This window comes from Hemicordylus capensis, chromosome 13, assembly GCF_027244095.1.
Source record: "Hemicordylus capensis ecotype Gifberg chromosome 13, rHemCap1.1.pri, whole genome shotgun sequence".
Classification (NCBI taxonomy): domain Eukaryota; kingdom Metazoa; phylum Chordata; class Lepidosauria; order Squamata; family Cordylidae; genus Hemicordylus; species Hemicordylus capensis.
Window position 1 is genome coordinate 8,537,222 of NC_069669.1, and position 27,838 is coordinate 8,565,059.

Here is a 27,838-nt window from a genome sequence, read left to right on the forward strand (position 1 = left end):
CAGACTTGGTGACAGACGTTATGGAGCAAGGGGATAAGTGAGCTTAACCTTACCCTCTTTACAAGTAACATACTTAGAAAAGAAACAGGGCTGCCTAGGACAATCAAATGTTTTATTTAACGGGTCTACCTCTGAATATTCAAGTCTAGGTTCCACAGTTAAATTTCTAGGCACCATGGCTCCCTGGCACCTGGGATCTGTTAAGCCCTGACTTGTTACATTTAAGCTAGTCATGAAATTTGTCTCCTTTATTTTAATGGTATTTAGTCAAGACTAAATCAGCTAGGGTTAGGTCTGGATCCTGTCCACTGTTTGTTTTTTATATTACATACCTAGCTGGTTATTTGCATAGCTGATAAGCTGTGTCTCCAGGTCAGCATGAGTATTTTCTCTGACAGGATGAATATATTGCCTTCAATGTCACTTTCATTCTCCTCGAATACACAGTCCTTTTGACAGTCTGCATTGCCCCAAGTCAGATCAGTGTCTAACGTCATATTTTTCACCTGAACATCTTAGAAGGCAGTGAGAATTTCTAATCAGGAATAGCATGTCCAAGTACCTCATTTCTACGGTAATTTCTTACTTTAAAAAAGATCTCAGGACCTCTTCAGTGCACAACTAGCAGCAGGCACGTTTTCTTATGCTGAGTATTTACAAGCTCTCAGGAAAAATTTAAAAAGAGCCCCAGTTAATAATGTTGATTCATGCACACTAATCCGCCTTGTCATACTGCACTCTGGAAACTGTAGTTCCCAGCACCTGCCATTTGCAAATTCAGTTAACACAACCCCCTCCAAAAAACTGCATACCCCTCCCACCCCCAAAAAAGTATGTCTGGTGGCAACTCAGAGGTGGGCCTTCTCTGTAGCTGCTCCTGAGCAGTGGAATGCACTCTCAGTAGAAATCCGTAGCTTGAGTTCATTGTTGGCCTTCAAGACAGCCCTTAAAACCTATCTGTTTGGCCTGGCCTTCCAGGGTTTTTAAACTATTTTAAGTGTTTTAATTGTTAATGGTTTAAAACTGTTTTTAAAATTGTTTTGTATTGATTGTTTTTTTAAATGTTCAATTCATGGGTTTTGTTTTTGTTATTGTGCACCGCCCAGAGCCGTTTGGATGGGACGGTATATAAATGTAATAAATAAATAAAACATAATGATAAAAATATCTATATCTGAAAGGGAGAATTCATCCATTATGTACTTAAAAGAAACAAGTGAGAGAATTTGTCCAAATAGAAATACACCAAAATGTCATCATACATTCACCAGTATACAAACTACATTATAATAATACAACATACAACTCAAACAAAGCATAGCCCAAGATGACCCCAAAGTAGACATCTTACTTCCAGGGCATCTGATCTTCTCTGCCATTACTAGAAACTCTGCCACCTCCAGCATAACCTTAGGGACCTTGTCCACTTGTAAACAATATGAACAAAAGCTGGCAGATCTGCCAGACAAAACAGACAATGCGGGGGCTAATATTTGTTCTTGAATTCCAGAGTAAGAGTTACAGAAAAAAGAACGTGTTTACCAAAACAGTATCACTGAGCTGAAACCATCTTTTAAGCTTAGTTTTCATTTTTGTTTTTGCTGAAAGTCACCTTGGTTTTTTCCAATGAGTTTTCAACTACCTCTCAAATTTTCATTTATTTTTCATCCTGGACACTAATCACAGCTCACATATACCTTTGGGGTTTTTGCACAGCTGATTTTTATGGCTTCCAGGAACTGTACAGTCCCTGAGCTAGGTCACAGCTCAGAGAAGCCGAGTCCTAAGATGTAGTAAGCCTTCACTTTAGCCTCACTCACAAGCCATAGGCTAATGGAAAAACTTACAGAGAATGTACAAAGATACTCCGCCTAAGTTTTGGCCCATTCTGGCTGAAGAGCTTAATCGAACATGGCCCCTTTGCTCCCAAGGCTTAGGAGTGCCCTGAGTTGTTTCCCAGGTCCAGTTCCCTGAAGCCTTACGAATCAGCCCTTTGCACATTTCTATGAGAACTTTGATCAAAGTCCATGACGTTAACAAAAAGCAGACACACACTTAACTGTAGTTTGAAGGTTCTCTCTCATTCAAAATGCAAATTGAGACACAAGAAGTGAAGCTTATAATAATTCAGCATGTGCCTATAAAGCAGCCTGGTCAACCTGAATGCCAGAATCCTGTTTTGCATTCCAAACCAGAGAAGAACGTCTTGTGGAAATGATATTCAATTTGTAATGCATCAGAGCATTATGATCTGGACAAATTTATATTCCAAAGCAGGCAATTGCAAACTTCTCCAACATCCCCAACAACCAGTTTGCTATAAATGCACCTGTTTATGTTTACAGGTACCTCTAGATCACATATTTCTCATATATGCATTCAGTAAGAAAAGGAAGATTTAGAAATCCAGGTAATAATTTTAGTCACATTCTTTTTTGGTACTGCTCACATATCATTTTAAGTGAGACACTATAATCCTAGCCTGATATGTCTGCTATTGTTCAGCCTTATCTCTCATTCCCTGCATCCCACATCAAGTTCCTGACACAACATTAACGGATCACATTCATAAGGCGTAAAATCCCTACAGGCGCATGTGAATGCCTTGGAACAGATGCAACACTGGCCATGTTGCAGATGTTTATTTTATGGCTGCTTTCGGACTGCTATTTATCATGTCTGTTTCAAAAGGAGACAGTCACCACCTCCTGCAGATAGCAGATACCGCCCCCCACATCTAGGTGACCAACCATAAGCTTCGAAAGTGTAAGACTTCATACCTGATACAGAGAGACATGTATCTGCTCTGCTCATATCCCAAAAGTACGGGCTTCATGTAAACAAATAACTCGGGTATCCTCTAGACTAGAGCTAAACACAGGTCACTGAAACCTGTGCTTCACTAAATAAGCCTGAAAGGAACACCTCCAGATTCAAAGACAATGCGATCCATGCAATATCATAAAATCATACCAGGCAAGCAACAGCAAGTAGACACCGAGTGTACACAAAGGGATGCTGGGAAGAATATAAGGTAAGAATCATATATAAAGCCCTCTCTCATGATCGTGTGAGTGGGCTTGCCGGTGGGTGAGAGGGAATGCTGCAGAACCTTGCCGTCCCTGCAGATAATCTTGCTTGCCAAGTCTGGGCACGTGGATCATGAGCCCAGATGTTCCGCTGCTGCCCTAGGCAGCACAGAGGTGCGGGGATCTTGGCGAGTCATCTTGGCCCCCGGAAATCCCAAAATGCACTTTGCCGAGTGCCTGGTGCATTGTGGGGGTCCCCCCAGCGACAGATGGGCTCCTGTCAGTGCTTCAGCACCAGAGAAATGGCCGAACACATAGCCTGATAGATTCTTGTAGTAGAACCCCTTCTGGAAGTGAAGTTGGTGTCTTGAACTGGGACACAGTTATCCCTGTCAGCTAGGGCCTTGCACAAGATCCGAGCGTGAAGGTATCGCCATTCTGGTTCTAGGTCAAACAGCGGTTCCGGAGGTAGCAAGTCGTAATGCAGAGGGGGCTGCCAGCGAGGCTGAGCTGACATCACTACAAGGTCCGAAAACCAGGGTCGATGAGGCCAATATGGTGCCACAAGAATGACCTTTGCCCTCTCCTGCAGGATTTTTCTGATGACCAAGGACAAGATTGTTATTGGCGGAAAAGCATACAGAAGACTAGGCAGCCAAGGAGAACTAGGTATCTATTGTCCCTCTCTTTACCAAGCCATCACAGGGTTTTCCTCAGACCAAGATATGATGCCTTACCATCACACCATCGGTTTTATCTGGAAGGTTTTTGAAAACCCCTCTGACCAGTCGGTTATGCCCCTGTGGCTCAGGTGAGGTCAAAACTGTCCACCATGTGCTGCTGTTTTGTCTTTTTTATAATGATAGTCAGTGCAGTCTTATTTCTCCCTTGCTATCACGCTTCCCCGGCCGGACTGCTGAATTTTACGCCACACTCCTCCTAGCAGATAAGAAACTTTCTATCACCTACAAGGTTGCCAAACCTTGTGCAGCTACTGTTAAGATCCATCAACAGCCTACCTCCAGTCCTCCTTTTTAGATGCTTTACATGAGGCTTCTATGTTCGTGTATTCTGTATGATTTACTTCTTATCTGAACGTAGTATCATCTGTTTGTGTATATAACTGATCATTGATCATAATAAAGCTATTCATTCATCCAGTATCATAAGTCAGTCAGTGTGGCATAATAGTTATGAGTGTCACACCATGAGTAGGGATGCTAATCTCCAGTTAGCCAAGAAGCTCAGTGCGTCACCATGGGCCAGTCACAAGCTCTCTCAGCCTAGCCCACCTCACAGGGCTGTTATGAAGATAAAATGCAGGGGGAGAACCTTGTATGTCATCATGAGCTCTTTAGAAGAAAAACCAATTATAAATGTTAAAACAAATAAAATAGTTCTACAGAGTAACACAGAACATTCATTTTGGTTTTCAATCTAGATAACATTTCCCAAAAAGTACAACCATTTGACAATATCCAAGAAAAGCAATTGGAAATAGATGCCTTTGCAACCACTAATGCAAAAGAATTATATGTAATCAATATTGCAGTGCCTCTGTTATCCCTGATTATAATTATGCAAACTTGTTGCATATCCTTCTATGTAGTCACATATCAGTGTTATCCTAAATATAAACACAACTCCCTTTCATCCAAATTTCTACCTTTGGGATATTTGATTGTTCCTCAAAAGATTTAGCAAAAATTACTCCTGTAGAGAAATAGTCGTCGTAACCCATGTTTCCTCTAAGGCATGCGCATGTGCAACCGCACACAAGTTTTTTGTTGCTCCCTCAGTTAAATTTTAGATCCTGCTTAGGTTGAATCAGAAAAAGGCCACACTGAATATACGTGCACACACACCGCCTTGATACTGCCATCCAGAACAAAACTCATTTTGCAAATAGATAAACAAAATTAGAGAGAACACTGAATAACTCTGTAGTTAAAAAAAAAAGAATGTTTCCAACTGTATTTTCTTCACAGATTAAACCAGCGATCTTCACTATTTTTCAAGTAGGGGACGCTTTAACAACAACCACCCACTTTCAGTGAGAGAGCCATTTCTCACTGCACTGACCTCCACACAGAACTGTGCTTTTCTCAGTGCTCAGATGGCTCTTTAGGAGAGATGGAGCTCTCTCTTAAGAGCAGGAGGAGGAAGGCGCCCAGAAGGGCTACATTTCTCAACTCCCTGTGCACTCCTTCCCAGATGGTGCCAGGGCTCAGGAGGGCTCAGTTTCCCTTAAAGGAGCACTCCAGCGCTCGGCTAAGTGCAGCACTGCACTACAGTAAGGATGTCTGTCTGCACATGGTGCCCAGGGGACTACGCAGAGTATTCAGCTTTGGCCCAAGCTTCACACAAGCCTAATAAACAATTAATCAGAGGGCTGCATTTAGCATTGGTGGGGGCTGCCACTGGCCCCCGGGCCTTACAGTGAAGAACACTGAATTAGACATTTGTCCTAAATTGGATGCACAGGAGTGGAAGATGTCTAAAGAAATAAGTAATCAAATCCAGGCAAAAGATTTCCAATAACCCTTTGGCTATACCTCCTTATGGGGTCCCAGAAACATGCTTCCAGGAGTAAATATGCATTTGTTACCCCTCCAGTGGGACAACAGGGGAGAAAAGCTGAAGTGGAAAATTCAATCAATATATTTATTTTGGTCTTTGACTGGCATAAGGTAAAAAGAACAAAAAAGCAATGAAATAATATTGAAAAGGCACTGCAGCAGAGTCCATGTCTAGAAGCTGTGGAAACATAAACTATAAAGCTAAGAGGTGGTGACATAAAAACCAAAAAGTTAAAGCAATACACTATAATAAAGGTAAAATACATCAAATTGCTGTAGAACCAGAGTCTATAAGAGACTAGCAAAAGCTATACAATTATGCAATAACTATCAGACTATGGGAAACACCTATATCAGGCAGCAGCGATCTAGGAAGATGCTGAAAGGCATCATCTCATACTGCGCGGGAGACAGCAATGGTAAACCCCTCCTGTATTCTACCAAAGACAACCACAGGGCTCTGTGGTCGCCAGGAGTTGACACCGATTCAACAGCACACTTTATCTTTACCTATCAACTATAATAAAGCTAAAATATGATGTGATAAGATGATTCTCTGTGCTATCCAAAAAGCCAAAGAGAAGCTGTAACACCAAATAAAGTGGAAAATCAGTTGATAGAAAAAAGGTCAACGTTTCAACACCCACCATATCTTTACTCCAAATCTTACCCTCCTGAAGTTGCTTTTCCCTAAAAACAGCATCTGCTGACGTTTTAATACAGGCATTTGCATCAAACATATGGCTTGACCCTTTGACTATAACAACTGTAGCAGAGATACATCTGAAATTAAAAGCATCCAAAGTTCAGTCAAGATCCCATCCTCCACAAAGTTAGGTGCCATGCCACACAATAGAGGAAAAGAATATATACATGTGGACAAATGTGTTGGTACCCCTCCACGAAAAGAGAAGAACCCACAATTGTCTCTGAAATAACTTGAAACTGACAAACATAATTGGCACCCATCATTGTTTATTCCACATTTAACAAAAACCAGACTTTGCTTTAGAGTTTTGATGCAACAGAATATTTCAAATAATAACACAAATGAAAATGGCATGGACAAAAATGATGAGACCCTTAACCTAATATTTTGTTGCACAACCTTTAGAGGCAATCACTGCAAACAAGTGATTCCTGTAGCTCTCAGTGAGACTTCTGCACCTGTCAACAGGTAGTTTGGCCCACTCTTCCTAAGCAAACTGCTCCAGCTGTGTAAGGTTTGAAGGGTGCCTTCTCCAGACTGCATATCTCAGTTCTTTCCATAGATGTTCAATAGGATTCAAATCAGGGCTCATAGAAGGCCACTTCAGAATAGTCCAATGTTTTGTTCTTAGCCATTCTTGAGTGCTTTTAGCTGTGTGTTTTGGGTCATTATCCTGTTGGAGGATCCATGACCTGCAACTGAGACAGAGTTTTCTTACACTGGGCAGTACGTTTCGCTCCAGAATGTCTTGATAGTCTTGTGATTTCATTGTTCCCTGCACAGACTCAAGGCACCCCATGCCAGACGCAGCAAAGCAGCCCCAAAACATAACCAAGCCTCCTCCATGTTTCACAGTAGATATAAGTGTTCTTTTCTTTGAAAGCTTCATTTTTTCATCTGTGGACATAGAGCTGATGTGACTTGCCAAAAAGCTCCTGTTTTGCCCCATCTGTCCAAAGGACATTCTCCCAGAAGCATTGTGGCTTGTCAATATGCATTTTAGCAATTCCAGTCTGGCTTTTTAATGTGTTTCTCTCAACAGTGGAGTCCTCCTGGGTCTTCTTCCATTGAGCCCACTGTCACTCAAAAAGCAACAGATGGTGTGATCATACACTGATGGACCTTGGAGTTCAGCTTGTATCTCTTTGGAAGTTGTCCTTGGCTTTTTGTCTACCATTCTCACTATCCTTCTGCCCATTCTGGGTCGATTTTCCTCTTGCGGCCGCGTCCAGGGAGGTTGGCTACAGTCCCATGGACCTTGAACTTCTTAATCATATTTGCAATGGTTGTCACAGGAACATCAAACTGCTTGAAGATGGTCTTATAGCCTTTGCCTTTAACATTCTTGTCTATAATTTTATTTCTGATTTCCTCAGACAACTCTCTCTTTTGCTTCCTCTGGTCCATGTTCATTGTGGGACACACAATGATACCAAACAACAGAGTGACTACTTTTCTCCATTTAAATAGGCTGAATGATGATTGGAGACATGTGTGATACTAATGAAAGAAAACAGCTAATTTGAAAAATCACTCTAATCCAATTATTTATGATCTTTTCTAGGGGTACCAACAAATGTGTCCAGGCCACTTTAGAATATCTTTGTAGAATAAGCCATACTTTATTTCTTTTCAACCTTGCTTTGCTTTACTCGATGAAATATCAAAGGCATGAAGGTATACATGGGACAATTGCTTTTCATTTAATCACTTTTCAGGAGGCATAAAACACTTTTTCAATGAGCTGTAAGGGTACCAACAAAATTGTCCACGTGTGTATATGCAAACTTTATAGCCACCAATTTGCCAAGTCAGTGTTAGATTTCCAGTTTTATAAGTTAGCCCAATCCTTGTCACCCAGTGCCATACAGAGATGCATCATTTCACTGACCAAGTTAAAAGTGGTTCTTTGCAGAACTATTACAGTAGCAAAGTACTGGAAGCTACCTCTTTTAATACCAGAAGACTTAGCACAAGTGTTTAAGATTAAGTTACTCTCCATATATTGAAACACTGCGTATAATTTACTTCAAACAGGTTATGCATCAAGAATGTAAACCAAACAGTCAATAAGCCAACTACATTCATTTCCTTCACCAGCATAGCCGTCAATATGACATACAAGGCATTAATTTCAAGAAGTACACAAATATTTATCCAACCATGGAAATAAACATGAGCTTGCAACTTCATCTAAAGAACAGCCATTTACTATGTTGGTCTGCATTTGCAGTCCCCAACACTTTGTGAGGAAAACAGTTACTAATCCATCCATCTCCACTAGAAACAAAGTTGTAAATCACAACATAATATTGTTGGGTTTTGCTACTGCTGTACTACATAAAATATTTATCTTTGAGTATGAACATTCCACAGTGAAACTGAAGTAGAAACACTGAAAGGGACCCCCTGATGCAGATATTTAAACAACATTAAGTTAAATTAGTCAGGCTATAGTTTTATATTTTTCTACATAAATGTGAATTGCATATTAGCACAATAAGGATCAAAAGGTCAATTTGGGTGTGTGTGTGCATGTTTTCCTTCAAAGATGTAACAGGGGTTCCCAACCTGTGGTATCCCAGATGTTGCTGAACTACAGGCCCCATCATCCCCAGCTACAATTTACTGTGACTGGGGATGATGGGAGTTGTAGTTCAGCAACAGTTGCAATATCACAGGTTGGGAACCCCCTACTTAGAACTTTTACCTAGAACAGAGACATACAGGCTATCTGCTCATGGAATTTACTCACTGAGGTCATCAGCAAACCATGAGTAACTGTAAAGATTTATTCCCATATGATGCCTCCAGATTATTGGTATACTCTTGAGAATCCAGCATGGGCATAAATCCTTCCTACAGGAATGACTTCTGCAAAGATTCCTGCAAGTGAAAATTATATCATGGGGGGTGACTTCATTTATAAGAAACAAACAAGCAAGCAACTCTAAGGGTGACATGCTTTCTCAATCACTAAAATAAAAGTACTCTTATTTATATTATATATTATATATTATATATTATATATTATGAATGAATAAATAAATAAATAAAATAAAAGATTTAACATGCCACCCAATCCACAGACTCAGGACAGTGTACAAGGCAAGAACAGCATCTATTTATTTATTTATTTATTAAACTTAAATTAAAGGGCCAACGCCTAGCAGAAAAGAAATGTCTTCAGTAAGGATTTAAAGGCTGAAAGGCAGACTGGATCGGGGCGAGGTGGGGGAGATCAAGAGTAGGGCAGCAGCAACAGCGAAAGCCCTTCCACGGACCCTAGTAATATGGACCTCTCTAAGACCAAGGACCGAAAGAAGGGCAACCTCAGAAGATCTCATAGAATGGGACAGGACTGGCCGGGAGAGATGGTCCTGAAGGTAAATGCTCTTCTTGCATTCACCTCACCATTCAAAAGGATTAGCCCATTTAAAATGGTAATCTTGCTCCCTGTAGTATATCACAACCAGATGCTTTTCGTACTCAAATAAAAATTCTTATTCTCTGGCCACACATCAAGCAGGGAGCTCACGCAATTTTGGCAGCACCATCTGCTGGCCAGTTCTTACTTTCTTGGCAACTGTGGGTTGCTGTGGGTTAATCACAGCCAGCAGGTGGCACTGCCAAAATTGCACGAGCTCCTTGTTTGACATGTGGCCAGAGAATAAAAACATGGAAGGAAAGAGAGCAAAAGTCTTGAGGTATATGTGGACAACCAGACAGATCCCACTGGCAACACGCAGCAAAGCCTGCAATTTATTGCAATGTGGACAGGCACATGTAAAAATTAATCAAATTACAGGTTAGCAACTGACATTCTCTAGGCTTGTTTGGCCCCCAATTGACAACCCAAGAAAAGGAGGATAGGATTGGACAGCCAACTTGTAATCTCATTTCCTCCTCCTTTCATTTATGGCTCTCTACCCATCCTGTCTCATTCTGTTTCAGCAAACCAAAGCGAGGCTGGTTCATATGAGCAACAGAAAAGATGTTCTCTCTTTTGTTTGGACCTCTCTTTTCTTTGCTCTCTACCCAATATCCTAAGGCAGGTAAGGGGAAAGGACATGCATAGTCAGAAGTGGAGAAGGTAGCATTTATTCCTTCTCTCTCTCATACACATATTTCCCCCTCCCCATTCCCAATAGCATCCTGAAAATCAGACAGCCCAAAAGCAGTAGTACAGCATGCGTGTGTTACTAGGCAACAACTCCACATCCGTCCAGCTCTCTTCCATTGCCTTCCACAAGAAACGTTTGGTAATGGAGGTAGAAGGAATACAGCAGTGACTGGAATGGTCAATTGACCTTTGCTAGCAGGCTTAGTTTGCCACCTCCACTACCTCCTCAAAATAGCCCTCTAACAAAACTTGTTGACAACTAGGGGCAGAGCTACAGTTGGGCGGATGCATCCAAAGAACACACCCTGTCCTGCCTCTGGGGCCCCCTGCTCACCCACCACACACACACACACACACACACACAGCCAGCTGGCCAGGCAATCCTACTGCTGCCACTCACTGTGTCCCCTCCCGCTGGTTTTCTACACTGTCCCCTCACTGCCCACTTAAGGCTTTCCTGCTTTCCACGGACTCAACAGGCAGCTGGGGAACAAGCAGAAGGTATGAGCGGCAACACAGGCAGCAGTGGGTGACAGGCAGCATGCACAAATCACACACCAATGTGGGGCCCCACCACACTGTGTGGGGCCCCACCACAAGAAGTAAGTGGGTGGCGTGCATGTAGTGCATGTCACCAGTGGGGCACATGTGCATGGGGGGGGGCACACCAGAGCTGCCAACAAGGGGTTTAAAAAAGAGTTAGGTATGCAGTGCAGATAAAGATATTAATTATTCAACTGAAGCGAAAGTAGCACTGAGAAGCCTCAAATACATGATGAAGCCCCTACCACTATCTGTGCTCTAAACATGGTTTTCGAACAGGACGGTTGCTTATGCAACCTTACCAGGAAAGTAATTTCCCCTTAATGGTCCATGAAATTCACATGTTACAATGGGGTCGGATAGAAACTGCAGCAAGACAAGTTGATGCCCGTCCTGGAGCCCACGGCAAAGCTGCAGAGTGTCTGCCAGAGAAGAATAAACCATTTAACAAATGAAAGCAGGTGCTTCTATACAAAGAGGGGCATGTGATCAGCACCTTGCATTTAGCTAAATACATATAGCCGTGCAGAAAATTACTTTGGAAGAATCTTACCACCAGGAGGAAGAGCTGAAGCTGGCAGCTTTTTCTGGGGCTCCTTGTGACAGAAAGCAAAATCCCTCTTCTGCAGCAGCTAGTATATCATTCTATGAAGTATAAGGTGCCAGGCCAGCCACCTGGAGATGCAGCCAGATGCAATCTACAGATAAAGAGAACAAAAACTGGTTCTGTACTGCAACGCTCATTACAATACTCCCAAATGACTGCTTTATTTAGCTTCAAGAAATTCATGATAATACTAAGCATTTATACATCACTTGGAGTGTTCAAAACACCTCACGCCATCATCTCAGCAATCCTCATAACAAGTATATAGAGTAGGTCTGCATCATTACTCTTAGACGGCAGGTGGCTAGGAAAATAGTAGCATGTCTGAAGCCACTGCGTTTCTTAATGCCTAAGGCAAGATCTCAACTAGCAGGGGAGGATTAAGCCTTTTGCCGCCCATTGACAGCCAAGGATTTTCCGCCCCCACTTCAGCAAGGAGGGTAGAGGCGGCGAGGATGAAGCCCCCCTTTTTTATTTCTAAATACCGCCGCAGCGGCAGGCTGGGGGGCAGCCAGTGAAGGCCGCACAGCAGCGGCTGCAGGGAGTGGGGGACAAGAGGAAAGACACCCCCCCCCCTTTTACATTAAAATGCCGCTGCTGCCTGTGCAGCGGAACGGAGCAACTGTAGCGTGGACTGGGAGGGCCGTGTTGGGGGAGGAAGTTCCCGTTTTACCTTAAAGCAGGCAGCTTCCGCTGCGTGGAGGAACTGGAGCAAGGGGGAGCTTCTTCCAGCTCCCCTCCTCCCTCTCAAATGAGTGCACGCCCAGAAGCAGCTCCTCATTACAGCGGTGGGGCGGCAAGAGGCTTAATCCCGTCCCCACCGCCAGCAGCGGCAGTTTTAAGAGTTTTTTTGTTTTTTTAAAAGAAAAAATTAAAAGTCTAACACAAAAGAAAAAACTTCTGCCCCGTCCCAAGATCTGCCACCCCTCCAGGATTCGGCGCCATAGGCAATTGCCTCCATTGCCACTGCGGTAATCCACTTACGTCAACTAGGACTTCTCAGGTCACATTCTTAGCTACTATACTAGTCCAGTTCCTGGGAGTTCTTCACACAGCAGGCTTTACAGCGAGTTTTCTGCGAGGCTTTGCTGCGAACTCAACGTTGTCCAAAAAAACCGACACAAAAAGTGGATTTTTTTTTTAACCCCAGATATAAAATTGGGCTGCACTCTAATGCACAGTGAAAAACCCAAATTGTGTGTGAAGTGCTCCCCAATAGCTTGCAGGGTCTTTGGGGTAAATCTGCCCGATCTGTGAACACACACCCTCCATTCCGGAGGAGATACGAGCTAAACGGCTTTTAAAAGCCCTGTGTGAAAAATTCCCTGTTGAATTTAATAGCAGAAGCAACTGAATATACTCAGCAGCAATGGAAGGGAGCAGCACTGAACCAGAGATCTAGGCAATGTCAATGAGTGCTACCAAAATATCTAACATTGCTGATTGCCCTACCACTGCTCAGATGTCAAGATCTAGAGACTTCCAAAGCCATTTTAATCCCAGTCTATGTTACTAAAGTATAAAGCCATGCTACTCTTTCATATAAGTTAAGGCAGGCAAAAGTTCCACTCTTCCCAAATTTCCAGATAGTTCCTTTGTTCCTACAAGTTCCCAACAATGAGAATAAAGTTGGTTACATGCAGAGCCATGAGATCAGCCATGAAGCTTCCAAGAACATATTCATTTATAATGATTCTTGTATGTTGTCCAGAGAGCAATAAGCAGGAGCCTAAATGCAGACTGTGCAATCTTGCTAACTGAGCGGTATAAAAATATGTTAATAAATAAACACATAAATAAATAAATAAATAAATAAATAAATAAAGATGTTTCTTGTTAGAGTGTGAGCCCTTTTGAAAAAGGGAACCCTCTTATTTATTATTTTTCCATGTAAACTGCTTTATAAGAATTGAAAAGTGGTATATAAATATTTGTAGTCTTGGTCATCTATTTTTGGATCACACAAGGTACTATTTCCCCCCTCAATTTTCATAGCAGCTACATGTTACCACTTGACAATGGTTAACTTCTGGAAAAGATGTGCCAGGAATCAATCTTGTCTGAAAGCGGCTTCGTAAGCTCACTCGTTACTCAGTGTTGAGGGGAAAGTACTCAGCAAAGTCTTTATCACTATTCCTGTTCCAGGGCCAAGCCCTGCTACTAGAGGAATGAATTCCTAGCCACCACCTTTAACCTCTGCACAAAGTTGCTGCCTAGCAATTTCTTTTCAGAGAAAACTAGAGGCTAACAGTCATGACACAACAGTCAGATTCCGACACTTGTGCGGCTCCCAAATTACTGCTGCAGCTGGCTCATAAAAATAATTACTCCAGCTCTAAGAAGGAATACTAATTCAGTCTTGCTGAACGCCTGGGAATATTTCTGAAGATATCAACTTGGTTTAAAGAGAGGCAGACACGACATCCCAGCGCATCGCATGCTTTTTGAACTGTGGTGTATTAACTACCAAGGTTTATTCCTCTCGCACATATAACTAAGCGTAAGAAGAAAGAAAAAAACAAATCAATCAACTAAAGGAAAGTTGCAGAGTTGGAAACACCTCCAGCTGTGACAGAAATAAGTAGGTTCAATATACAATGCTTGGAAGTAAATTCCCCAGCCAGGCACGCCACTTGGTCAAAAACATTTCAGCAAACTAAGACTCTGCTACAGTGCTCAAACAGCCGGATTCACTATTTGCATTAAAATACTACTCCGGCAACCCAATTTTATTTATGTTTAGTTGTAACTAAGCAGCCTAACCTTATGCAAAGTTAGCTGTGCCTAAACCCATTCCATCACCTTCCATATGAACTTATCTATACGGTAAAGATTCTCTTCAGAGGCCTGCTCTGGGTTTGCCCGCTGTTTGGGATCTGGAGGACTATCAAGCCAGACAGAACCTTTTCAGCAGTAATGCCCAGGTTGTACAACAATCTCCTTGCAGTGGCTCAATAGTAGTTTAGTTGTAGAGCATCTGCTTTGCATGCACAAGGTCCCAGGTTCCCTGGCAGCATCTCCAGGAAGGACTGGGGAATATTCCTGCCAAAAGGCTTAGACAGCTGCTGCCAGTCAGACAATACTGAGGTCTCAGGCCTGCACAGTTCAAATGCCCTGGCGGGCCGGAACTAGCCACAACTTGGCATGCAGGGGCCGAGGTCAAATTTTTAACACATTATTGCATTAAAATTAAATATTATTAGCTACTTGTGGATCTATTTCCCCTGTCAAGGGACCCATAGGTTTAACCAAGGATGGTAGCCAGAGAATAGATCCCGTCCCTGCTCAATCAGTGGGGCCCCTAGGGTGCATGCCAGCCCCAAACATAAATGTCAAGCCCGCTCCCTAAATTGCCGTGGCTTTCAGGCTGCAATGCTAGGCATGCTTACATGGGAATAAGCCTCACTGGGCACACCATAGAGCATACTTCTGAGAAAGCATGCACCGGCTGGTGCTATAAGGCTGTTTCCAGCTGCTGTGTTGCTGCAGGATACTTGGGGGGCAGTAAAATATTCCCTGTGGGCCGAATCTAGCCCCCAGGCCTTATGTTGTGCCTGGATCAGATGAACTAATGACCTGACTCTCAGTATAAGGTGGCTGTAAAATATTTCCCTTCGAGAATGGGGTCATAGCTCAGTGGTAGAGCATCTGCTTTGCATGCTGAAGTTCAGTCCCTGGCATCTGCAGGTATGACTGGGAGAGACTCCAGCCTGAAGCCTTGGAGAGCTGCTGCCGGTCAGAGTACACTATACTGAGGTAGATGGACTGATGATCTGACTCAGTATAAGGCAGCTTTCTATGTTCTTAAGTCAGAGGTTGCCGGTTCGAATCCCCGCAGGTATGTTCCCCAGACTATGGGAAACACCTACATCGGGCAGCAGCAATATAGGAACATGCTGAAAGGCATCATCTCATACTGCGCGGGAGATGGCAATGGTAAAAAGGTAAAGCGCGCTGTCGACTTGGGGTCGACACCTGGTGACCACAGAGCCCTGTGGTTGTCTTTGGTAGAGCCTCCTGTATTCTACCAAAGACAACCACAAGGCTCTGTGGTCACCAGATGTCGGCATTGACTCGACAGCACACTTTACCTTTAACTCTTTTTCAAAAGCCTTTGGGGTCCTCTGAATTTCAGCCAGTATCTCTTGCTGTTTTTGCTGACTGTTCTATTGTGGAATTTGTTATTCTTGTGATAATCTTTTGCTATTTGCTGGTTGATGGTCATGTTTTATTCCAGTGCTGTAATGACAATTCTGGTTGGCCTTTCTGCCTATTGTAATAACTCATAAGATGCAGATTGTTAAATTATTCATTTTATACATTGTATCCTGCATTTCTGTTATGGACTCTAGTTAATATGGAAGTAAAATTAAACTGAACTATGGATTTTAATTGATGTTTAGATCAAAAGGTGGCATGCAGGGTTTTTTCATCATCATCACTGGGCTTATGCACAATTCTGCATATGATTAGGCTGCAAGCCTCAATGAATTCAATCAACCAACAACGTGTTAGGTCGGTACTGCAGCCGAAAGTCACCCACCAAAATAATTACAACTCATCTGGCTGGAGCTCATTACATAAGAATGTAAGAACAGCCCTGTTGGATCAGGCCCAAGGCCTATCTGGTCCAGCATCCTGTTTCACACAGTGGCCCACCAGATGCCCCTGAGAAGCCCACAGGCAAGATATGAGGGCATTCCCTCTCTCCTGGTGTTGCTCCCCTGCAATTGGTAAAGTACATGCTTTGGGCACAGAAGGTCCCTGATTTAACTCTCAGCTTTTCCAGGCAGGACTAGGAAAGACCCCCACCCCTCTGAAACTCCTGAAAGCCACTACCAGTCAGTTACTGACATCCAAATTAAGTCACTCATGAATAGCCCCATTAAAATTAATAGGGTAGTTGCTTATGATTGACTTGTCCCATTAATTTCAACAGGATTGCTGATGAGTAATTAAATCTGAATGTTAGCCAGTGTCCGTACTGACCTAGATCAACCAGCACTCTGACTCAATGGAAGTCAGCCGCATATGTTCTTTCTGCATTAATACATGAAGCACATGGATAGGACAAACAGGACAGAAATTAGTCTTTTCTGATGCTAAAAGCTTTCCCTGCCTGTCACATGAAGGGGGGAATTCTTGACAGGTGACAAGTCCATGTTTAAAAATCCATAATTTAAATTAATTCTCCCTTGCAACATGAGGGAGGAGAGCTGGTCTTGTGGTAGTAAGCATGAATTGTCCTCTTTGCTCAGCAGGGTCTGCCCTGGTTTGCATTTGAATGGGAGACTACTTGTGTGAGCACTGTGAGATAGTCCCCTCAGGGGATGGGGCTGCTCTGGGAAGAGCATCTGCCTGCTTGTATGCAGAAGGTTCCAAGTTCCCTCCCTGGCAACATCTCCAAGATAGGGCTGAGAGAGACTCCTGCCTGGAACCTTGGAGAAGTCGCTACCAGTCTATGTAGACAATGCTAAGCTAGATGGACCAAGGGTCTGACTCGGTAGAAGGTAGCTTCCTATGTTCAAATGAGTGCGCTAAGCAGATGGCCATGAAATGCAGAAGACAAGAACTGCATATTGTATGGAGTGATCTATGAGATATTTGGCCACGTATCTCAAATAAGCAGGCCACAATAATATTCCCCAAGTACATAACAAAAAATACATTTGAAAGTTTTCCTCCACAATCTGAGCTTCTAATGAGCTACTCACTCAAGCAAGAGTATAGAACATGAAGAGGCTATGCTCACAACCAGGCAAAACCGAGCTAAGGAAGCCTAGCCCGATTTCGCCTGGTCGTGTGCTACAACGGAAGCCACGCAGCTCCCAACAGCAAGCCTCCCTAAATTCTCCCGCCCCATAAATGATGTTAGCAGAGTGAGCGCTTCATTAACCCCGTTTATTGGATTGTGTGTTGGTGCGGCACAGCTCCGTGCCATGGCGACTCACAAGAAGACCCCTGCCCAACCAGGAAGCTACAAGTCTCCCGGCATTGGGGGGGGGGACGCTCCCCAGAATGCCCCGCGCACCACTTGTTCACCAGTGGTTGATCTCTGGCCTTCCTGTGACACAGTCAAGTCACTTAAGGTCGGTTTCAACTACTCCCTACAGGACAATTATGACACCCACCAGCTGCCTTGCAAAACATGCTAGAGATCTTTCAGACACACACTGAGTCACAGAGGCTGGCACAAATTGTGTAAAGTGTGCCATCAAGTCGGTGTCAACTTCTGGCGACCCAAGAGCCCTATGGTTGTCTGGTAGAATACAGGAGGGGTTGACCATTGCCATCTCCCACACAGTATGAGATAATGCCTTTCAGCATCTTCCTCTATCACTGCTGCCCAATATAGGAGTTTCCCATAGTCTGGGAAACGCAATAGGAATATCACCTGCTTTATTTGTTGGGCTTCTCACTAGTTGCAATCCTAAAAAAACAAAAAAAAGTAAGTGCCTAACTGATAATGAAAATATTTTGTTTATTAAACATAAACGTTTGGGTAGTAAAGCAAATAACAAAATGCTGAGATTATACAATGAACTGAACAATGTGAAACTTGTAGTGCTAAGACTAAGTTTCGAAATCTTCCTTAGTCAAGTGAAATACAAACAGTAATTTATTTATCATGTTTCTAAACTACCTGATAGACAGTATGCATCTGATGTATCTGATGCGGAGGTATCCAGTGACTCCTCTTATGTGGTTAGGCTGGATCAGTTCCAGTTTGTGACTTCTGAGGATGTGGATAAGCTGATTGGAACGGTGCAGCCCACCACCTGTCCTCTTGACCCTCACCTGACATGGCTTGTTCGATCTAGCAGGGAGGTTGTTGTAGAAGGCCTGGTGGAGATAATAAATGCATCTCTGAGGGAAGGCAGGATGCCTCCTAGTCTTAAGGAGGCAATTATTAGACCGCTTCTAAAGAAGCCTACCTTGGATCTGAGTAACTACAGGCCTGTCTCCAACCTTCTGTGGCTGGGCAAGGTAATTGAGAGGGTGGTGGCCTCCCAGCTCCAGACAGTCTTGGAGGAAACGGATTATCTAGACCCATTTCAAACTGGCTTCCGGGCTGGCTATGGGGTGGAGACTGCCTTGGTCAGCTTGATGGATGATCTCCAACTGGCCACTGACAGAGGAAGTGTGACTCTGTTGGTCCTTTTGGACCTCTTGGCGGCTTTCGATACTATCGACCATAGTATCCTTCTGGAGCGTCTTAGGCGGTTGGGGGTGGGAGGCACTGCTTTGCGGTGGTTCTGCTCCTACCTCTCGGGCAGGTTCCAAATGGTGTCCCTTGGAGACTGCTGTTCTTCAAAATCTGAACTTTTGTATGGTGTCCCTCATGGCTCCGTACTGTCTCCGATGTTGTTTAACATCTACATGAAACCGCTGGGAGAGATCATCAGGAGATTTGGTGCAGGGTGCTATCAGTATGCTGATGACACCCAAATCTATTTCTCCATGTCAGCATCATCGGGAGAGGGCATAACCTCCCTAAATGCCTGCCTGGAGTCGGTAATGGGCTAGATGAGGGATAACAAACTGAGACTGAATCCAGATAAGACGGAGATACTCATTGTGCGGGGTCGGAACTCGAGAGACGAGTTTGATCTGCCTGTTGTGGATGGGGTCACACTTCCCCAGAAGGAACAGGTACGCAGTCTAGGGGTGCTTCTGGATCCAAGTCTCTCCTTGGCGTCCCAGGTTGAGACAGTGGCCAGAAGTGCCTTCTATCAGCTTCGGCTGATATGCCAGCTGCGTCCGTTTCTTGAGTTAGATGACCTCAAAACAGTGGTACATCTGCTGGTAACCTCCAGACTGGATTACTGCAATGTGCTCTATGTGGGGCTGCCCTTGTACGTAGTCCAGAAACTACAGTTGGTCCAGAATGCGGCAGCCAGGCTGGTCTCTGGGTCATCTAGGAGAGACCATATTACTCCCGTATTGAAGGAGTTACACTGGCTGCCAATATGTTTCCGGGCAAAATACAAGGTGTTGGTCATAACCTATAAAGCCCTAAACAGCTTGGGCCCTGGGTTTTTAAGAGAACGGCTTCTTCGTAATGAACCCCACCGCCCATTGAGATCATCAGGAGAGGTCCGTCTGCATTTGCCAAGGTCTCGTCTGGTGGCCACTCAGGGACGGGCCTTCTCCACTGCTGCCCCGAGGCTTTGGAATGAGCTCCCTAGTGCAATAAGAGCCTCCCCATCTCTGACATCCTTTAAAAAGTCCTTAAAGATGCATTTCTTCACCCAGGCTTTTAACTGATATTGTTTTGAATGTTATTTTTAGAATATTGTTTTAAAAATTTTAAATTGTGTTTTACATTTCTTGCTTTTAAATTTTTGTTTTGGTTTGGTTTTTAATTAATGTTTTACTTTTTAATCTTATTGTAAACCGAAGTTAAGACATACTTCATTGCGCCCATAAACATTTAGAGATTCCTCTTTTGCGAGCCAAGACAAGAGTCATCAAGATGTTGAGGTGCATGTCTATTTTTATTTGGAGCTTAGCTTTCAATTAGGCGCGATTTGGTTGGGGACCTAAGAGACAAAAATAGCCAACTCTAATGATGCTTACAAACCCATTATCGGTTCTTCCCCCTAAAAGCACTACAATCTATTTTCATGTCACATTTTAAAGCCGTATCACTGTTGTTCCTAATTTTGTTTTCTTCCTTGCCAAGTATGCATATTTAGGCACCACCTTGGTGTGGATGTCAGAATTCCATTAACCCCTTGGGCTGCATTAGGAACATAGAAAGCTGCCATACACCAAGTCAGACCACTGGTCCGTCTCGTTCAGTATTGTCTACACAGACCGGCAGCAACTTCTCCAGAGTTACAGACAGGATTATCTCTCAGCTCTATCTGCATTGTCCTTCATACTCACTGCTGACAGAATGGCAACGTGCTGATAATGCTCCCCACTCCATGACGTGCTGCAACACATCTACAACAGGCATAGGCGCACTTAGCCACAAACCTTGGGGACCAGGTGGGTCCGTGGCCTCCAAACGATCTGGGGCACCACCCCCACCCTGCACCCACCACTGCCCCATCGCACCGGTATTTCCTATCTTCTCCGCCAGGGGATGGAGGGTGAGCCGAGCGGTCCACCCCCTGTGGCAGTGGCACATGGGCTTGATTTTTTATCTTTAAAAAAGATATTTTTTTTTTAATCTGGGATGATTTTTTATCTGGGATGATTTTTTATCTTTAAAAGGGGGGGGGGCCTCATAGTGGAGAGGGAGCTCTGACTGAAACCCTCTAGGTCTGGGCTGATTTTGGACCTAGGTGCGCCACTGACAAAGGGGCAACATCTACAATATTTGTTAAGCTGGCTGGGGGATTAAGTAGTAAATCAACAGAAGAATATAGAATAAAGTGTTAGTGAAAACAATCAATATACTAGATTTCTGCTTGCAACAGGCTGAAAAGCTTTTAAGAGAGTAGAAAGCTGTTTGCGAGAGACATTGTTTCCTACAGGCTTCAGACATTTTTGTCCTACCACTGATTCTATTCTACAGGTTTTACAGATTTTTAAAAAATATAAACCCCTGCAAAACCTGTTTACCTGAGGCAGAAGCAAGATGAATATGTATATCACAGGCAACAATACTTTTCTTTCCAAATTGTTTATATTGGGGAGCCAGCGTGGTGTAGTGGCTAGAGTGCTGGACTAGGACTGGGGAGACCCGAGTTCAAATCCCCATTCAGCCATGAGACTTGCTGGGTGACTCTGGGCCAGTCACTTCTCTCTCAGCCTAACCTACTTCACAGGGTTGTTGTGAGGAGAAACTTAAGTATGTAGTACACCGCTCTGGGAGGAAGAGCGGGAGATAGATAGATAGATAGATAGATATATGGTCTCTAACCAGAGTCTTAATAACTTAACAGTTTAAATAATATTCTAGTGAGTTTGAGGAAATCTGAGCGACTCCATAATGATCTAAACCAATGGCTTTCTAACGGTTCTCCAAATAATCTGAGGGTTCCTTAGTCAGATAGCCTGTATTGCAGACGACCATTCATCAGAGCCAGCTTCCCCGCCACTAACTTCCTCCGCAACTAAAAAGGAAGGAATATTATGTTTCAAGGAATCAAGTTTACACAGGAGACCCAATGGGCCTGCCCAGTGGCCTGTGTGAACTAACCTGCTGCAACAGGTGATGAGTTTGTCAGCTGACTAGGAAAAAAGTTGGTCTGCTCATCTGCCTTTGGCAACAGGCCAAGATGCAGAATTCAACAGGTGAAACTTGGTCATATCATGGAGATAAGCATGATCAGCTTCTAATGCCTACAGATCAAGCCTCTCATAGAAGCAAAGAAGCCGAGACCGGAGCGTAGCTATGATTGAGCCGATGAGTTCAAAGAACCTGGGGCCCTGAGCTCCTGAGGGGCCCCCAGCTCCACCCCTCCCTATTTTCTTCTTTATCTCCCTCACTCCAAGGGGCCGCTGGGAATAGGGACAAATACGGGCCCCCCTCTCCCCTAGCTACACTCCTGGGACCACTGCCAACTTTGCAAACCTAGTATGTACAAATGTTTGTACGTAATATGTCAAGATCATAATTATCCTTACAAACCTGACATACTAGGTTTATAACTTAAGAGCAGGGATTCACAACAGTGGCCATCCCTAGCACACCGAGCAAATACTTGCTGGGCTTCCAGGGGGTATTTAGAGCTTTCCTGCCTCCTCACGCTTCAGCCATGCTACTTGTTTCCCCATCCAAGATATGTCCGTTGCAGAACAAAAGGGTGAAGCGTGAAGACCCTCTTCCTCTACTCCTGATTGGCTGGCTATGTGCTGAAGCTCAGCATACCCCCTCCCCTCAGCCTCAATGAGAGACTTCAGAAAATCAGCACTGAGTATTCCCATTGAAATTAATAGGAAAAATAAACTTGTTCCGTTGATTTCAATAAGATTGTTTATGAGTAATGCAGTTGTGTGGGTCTCAGCGACTGTCGTAGCGTGTCTCTTAACTGTAACATTTAAATTTGTGTGCATGCATACACACCCCTCTATGCAATACCTGAGCTGAAGCTTAGCAGTGCAACATTGGGGGGGGAGGCTGGGAACCCCCCTGCTTAAGAGAACAGGAGATTAAACTACATATTTCCCCCCTACACAAGTACCATTTACTCCCCCCAATTAATCATTCTCATCTAAATCTTTTGTTCTTTTATAGTTTATACTAGCAGATTATTTGTAATGCATAAGAAATATCTCCGGTAGTGTCCAGAGGCATCTAGAATTCAAGTTCTCCTGTTCTGGGAAATGTCTAGCTGACATTTGATGACTAAGAGAGAGGCCATGTTTTCTTTGCTCTTTGAAGAAGCAATGAAATGTGTCAGGTCAGAGTAACTCTAGCTAGGCACAATTAAAAAAAAAAAAAAAAACACCTTCCAAGAACATTCTTGACATACTCCTTTCAACAGCTGGAAAAAGCCAAAAGACTTGTTCATAAGTTACAGTTTGGGGTCAATACCTCATGGTTTTACAATAAGGTATTCTGCATGTATTCCTCTTCAGTATGTGATGCAAGCAAACAGGTGTATTTACTTATATTTCTGTAACTCAGCATTTATTAGCTTCTGCACAGAATGTTCTCTTTACCCAGAGCACATCAATGCCGGTAAGTGGTCATTAACCACAGAAATAATTTTCCCGCAGTATGCTTACATTAAGGGTAACTTAAAACCAAAGAACAGAAAGCAGAAAGTAGGAAATGATGGACAATTTTCGCAATAGAGGGAGGTAAGGTCCCTCAAGGGTCAGTACTGGGACCAATGCTTTGCATCGTGTTTACAAATGATCCGATTCTGAAGGAGTGAGCAGTGGTCTGAGGAGAATGCAGTGAGGTGGCCACATCTGAGGGGATAGCAAATAACTAAGGACAGTGAAAACCAAAATTGATTGTGAAAACTCTCAAATGCTTTTCAATGTAACTAAGCATAAAGTGATGCATATTTGGGCAAAAAGTCTCAATTTCATATATATGCTGATGGGGTCTGAGCCATCTGCAACTAACCAGGAAAGGGATCTTGGGGTTGTAGTGAATGCAACTTACCTATGCAACTTGAATGGCTGCATTCAAATGACCTATGCAACTTGCTGCCACAAGATGTGGGGATGGCCGTGAGCTTAGATAAGCAAATTCATGGAGGACAAATCCATCAGTGGGTATTAGTCTTGATGGCTATAAGCTGCATCCAGTCAGAGGCAGGATGCCTCTGAATACCAGTTGCAGAGGAGCAACAGTGGGAGAGGAAGTGTATGCTTTCATCTTCTGCTCATTAGCCACTGGGCAAAACAGTAGACTAAACCAGATAGACCTTGGCCTGATTCAGCAAGGCTCTTATTATGTAAAGACGGTCACAATTTCAGGCATTAGTTTATGTGGTTAATTAGAAGTCATAAGGTATTCTTCCCTCCAATCTGTCACACCTAACTGTCATCTTGGCAGCAGGATGAGGGGGGTTATTTAGAACAAATGATGAAATGTTATATTATATGGTCTAGATCTCAAAGCAGAAACAGATTTTGTGATGCTGGTGAAGCCTCCATGGAGCTGCTCTAAAGTCATAGAGAGGTGAGGCCGGCATAAAGATCCTTGGTTGCCACAGGCTGAGCAAAATGAGCACAAGGCCAGCGGTGTCGACTCCTGGCGACCACAGAGCTCTGTGGTTGTCTTTGGTAGAACACAGAAGGGGTTTACCATTGCCATCTCCCGCACAGTATGAGATGATGCTAGAATTGGCATCACAAAGCCTGATTTGGGTGCGGAGTGGGTCCAAGGATCTTGAAGGGACTTCGGGGTAAGTTTGTCTGGTGTGTGAATGTACACACTCTCCTCTGAAGTAGATATGGGGTAGAAGCCCTGTGTGTAAAGCCTCCTGGAGATGCTGCCAGTGACTGAACCTAGGACTTCCTGCATGCAAAGCAGATGCTCTTCCAAGAGTGGGCCCATCCCCTAAGGGGAATACCTTACAATGCTCAACATGTAATCCTCCATTCAAATGCAAACCAGAGCAGACCCTACTTAGCAAGTTCATGCTTGCTACCATAAGACCAGCTCTCATCCCACGACAGTTAACATGTACTATCGTTTCCCTTTCCACTTGCATGCAACAAAGGAGGGAAAGGAAAGGAAACGTGAACCTGTGGATCACCAGCGTTTGTTCCTGTAAAGGGCAACTTTTACTTCCTGTTACATCTGAACCAGGCAAGTAACTTGCCAAAAGCCATTCAACTATCAGGGATTTCTGAGTCTCAAACACTCCCATATTCAACTGCATGACTCTGGTTCTCCGCACTAACGCCAGAGAAAGAGACACAGTATTATCATCTCCCAAACATACCAAATGCAAGTCTTAAAAAAGGAAAGAGAAAAATCTGTAGAGAGATTGATCAAGGATACATTTTTAATTATGACAATATTTCATATACATGGTACACCAATTTATTTTAAGCATATCCTTGCCTTTTTACAAAACTACAGAGCTCAATCAAAACAAGATGGGTTGAGAACCATTTAAATATACCAGATTGCTAAAGGGTAGAACATATATTAAAAAATATGTATTTGTTTGAGTACTAAAACAAATTGCATATTTTAAAGTGCTGCATCTCTTATATTGAGCAGGGGGAGAGCAACTGGCCCTATCCATCTCAAGCACAGCATCCTTCCAGGGGCTGGAAATGGCTTATGTTTCTTTTTATAATGTGAGCCCTTTTGGGTCAGGGAACCATCTTATGTATTATTTATTTTGCTATGTAAACCACTTTGAAGCATGCATTCTAGTTATTAGTGGACCTGTTACCTATGCCAGGCAAATATTTTCACTGCCAAGTCAGTTGTTAAATGGGCAACTAAACTGTTTTGTTTTTTTTAAAGGGAACTCAAAAGAATAAAACCAAACCACAGAAGATACAGAACCTGCAGTGCAGCATACCACAACTTTTATGCACTACAACTCTTGCCCATTCAAATAATAGGTCATGAAATATCTAAGCATATTCTGTCAGTGCAGAAGAAGCTGAACAGCAAAAGAGCGTTACAAGAGAATTCTCATCTTGCTTCATCAGTGTTTTGCTACTCAATTAGCTACTCCAAACATCTCTCTCAAAGCCAGCAGATATTTTGCAATGGATGATGACAATTTTAATTAAAAAACAAAAACAAACACACCACCACAAAAGTGCTTGAAGAGGCACAAAGAAATTGAAGTACAGTACCTACTGAAATCGGTTTTTGGATGCAGAACCAGGGAATCTACATTCCACTTTGGGCACAAGAGAGGCATTTGGAAATGACTGCTCTAACAGTCCTTTCCAGCTTCCCCTTCCAAGCATGTGCATGTACTCACCCACTGGCTTTTTTTTTTTAAGCAACAACTTTGTATAATTCTGCCCGTTTCTCACTCCCTGTTCCTCATTAAAGCAGTGAGATTTGCTCACTTGTTCCGTGGGCTCCGGACGAGATGTTCCCCACTGAATACTTGGACAAGAAAGCAGGAAGCCTGCCTTCTCACCAGAGCCCAAAAAAGGATTCCAATCACACAGTCCTAATAGAAGCGGGTGGGAATGGATATAACATACTTGGGGTTGGGGGAAACGTGACAAGAGGATAGTCACAGCCCTAAACGAAAAATACATCTTCGGTAAAACTGTACTGAACACTGTGATTGCCAAAAGGAGAGGTTTGGGAAGGGATAATTTCTCTGCTTTCATAGGAAAACCTTCTGCAAAGTAAACCAGATCACACACACCATGAAAGCAGAAGAATTTGCAGAGAGGAAACGCGCATGCATAGTGCCAAATAGCAGGGAGCCAGGGCATGCAAAGGCATTACAGAGCAAGTAGAAAGGATAACCAGGCTTGCTGGGGAAGAAGATATAGTGGTGCTAGGGGTGAGGGGGAAGTGTCTCAAGAGCTTAATCAGCCAGGAAAAAAAGAAAAGAAATAAATTTAAGTTGAAACACACTGATCATAACTGGGGGGGAAAGTGAGCAGCACTCGAGCCATGTAAGCTGAATTGGTGATGATGTTTTGGAATGCCTTTAAAGTTAAAATAAAATCTGGCATCCATACTTGGCCATACTACAACTCTTCCAAGGCCTCAAGTGGCTACACAGTTCTCACTTGTGATGCCACCTCAAAACACACACACAAAACAGGGGTGAGGGATGGAAATTCTGTAGGGGAGAAAAATGAAAAATAACTGGAAGCAAAGAGGAGCATGACAAGGCTGTGGGGGAAGCTAGCCAACATTTCAGGGGTGACTGAGGGTGGAAATCTTATTTATTTGCCCGATATAAAAGAACCAGAACTGACTGCTTACAGGCAAAGACCAGGGTCTATGCTTCAAACACAGATCTAGCATCAATTCCATGGGGCGTGGAGCCCTGCCATTTCTCCTACCAAGGATGTTAGTACTGAGAATTAAAGTTTAGGAGTAAACACTTTGCAACATTCCTGCAACATTTCCATATCCCATTCTCAAAAGTGTGATGGTGTCTTTCAGACCAAAACCGGCCCCTTTTAACCTATGGCCATATAACCCACTGACTGTGGCCCCACAACCCCATGCAAGGCCTTGAATACCACTATGAACTCTATTTTATTATGAAATTTATATCCAGCCCCTTCAGGCTAGAAGGCACTCCCAGGACAGTACACTATTCTATGATCAGGCAATGAAATAACAGAGTGTCCAATAACTATTAACTGGACTCTTAATACAGTACTGCTTTTCAAAGAAAGTTCACAAAACAGTTTATTTTAACTAGAATGAGAACTTAACAAAAGGAATGCAACGTAGTCACTAAAAAACAGCCCTCTGCCTTCAAATCATCTCCAGACATAAATGCCCCATCCAGGGTTAAATTCGAGCCAAAGGTTAGGCTCAAAAACTTTTCAGTTCATCACTGGTTCATATGAAGAGTGTGCCTCTGGGCATGCCATGAAGACACTGCACCAGAGCCAGTCTACAGGACTCTCAAATTAGGAGGAGGGATGCACCCAGGCAACCTCTGATATCACGACTGACCCCACACAGAACCCAACCCCTGGCTGTGAGCTGGGCTGACGTTTTAAACCAAGAGGCTTCAGCCTCACAGATTCTGTTTTTAGTCAAAGAATGAGGCAAACCTAGGGAATCATCCTAGACATGCCTGTGTCCCTATGTGCGCGCAGAGGGCCCTTCCCAGAGGTGCAGACAGAAGGAAAGCTTTAAAAACC

At 43.4% G+C, this 27,838-nt stretch overlaps 1 protein-coding gene across 5 annotated transcripts in view; it reads right to left on the reverse strand.

Annotated features, from left to right (window-relative positions):
* LOC128336613 (ankyrin repeat and fibronectin type-III domain-containing protein 1-like) overlaps positions 1-27,838 on the reverse strand; it is a 427,021-nt gene that overhangs the window by 396,661 nt on the left and 2,522 nt on the right. For 4 of the 5 annotated variants that reach the window (XR_008312016.1, XM_053276530.1, XM_053276526.1 and 1 more), the window contains exon 2: positions 11,537-11,681. The gene's annotated coding sequence lies outside the window, so the exon portion shown is untranslated. Of the gene's footprint in view, positions 1-11,536; positions 11,682-25,834; positions 25,855-27,838 lie in introns of those variants that run through there. The other variant, XM_053276527.1, reaches the window with a different exon arrangement.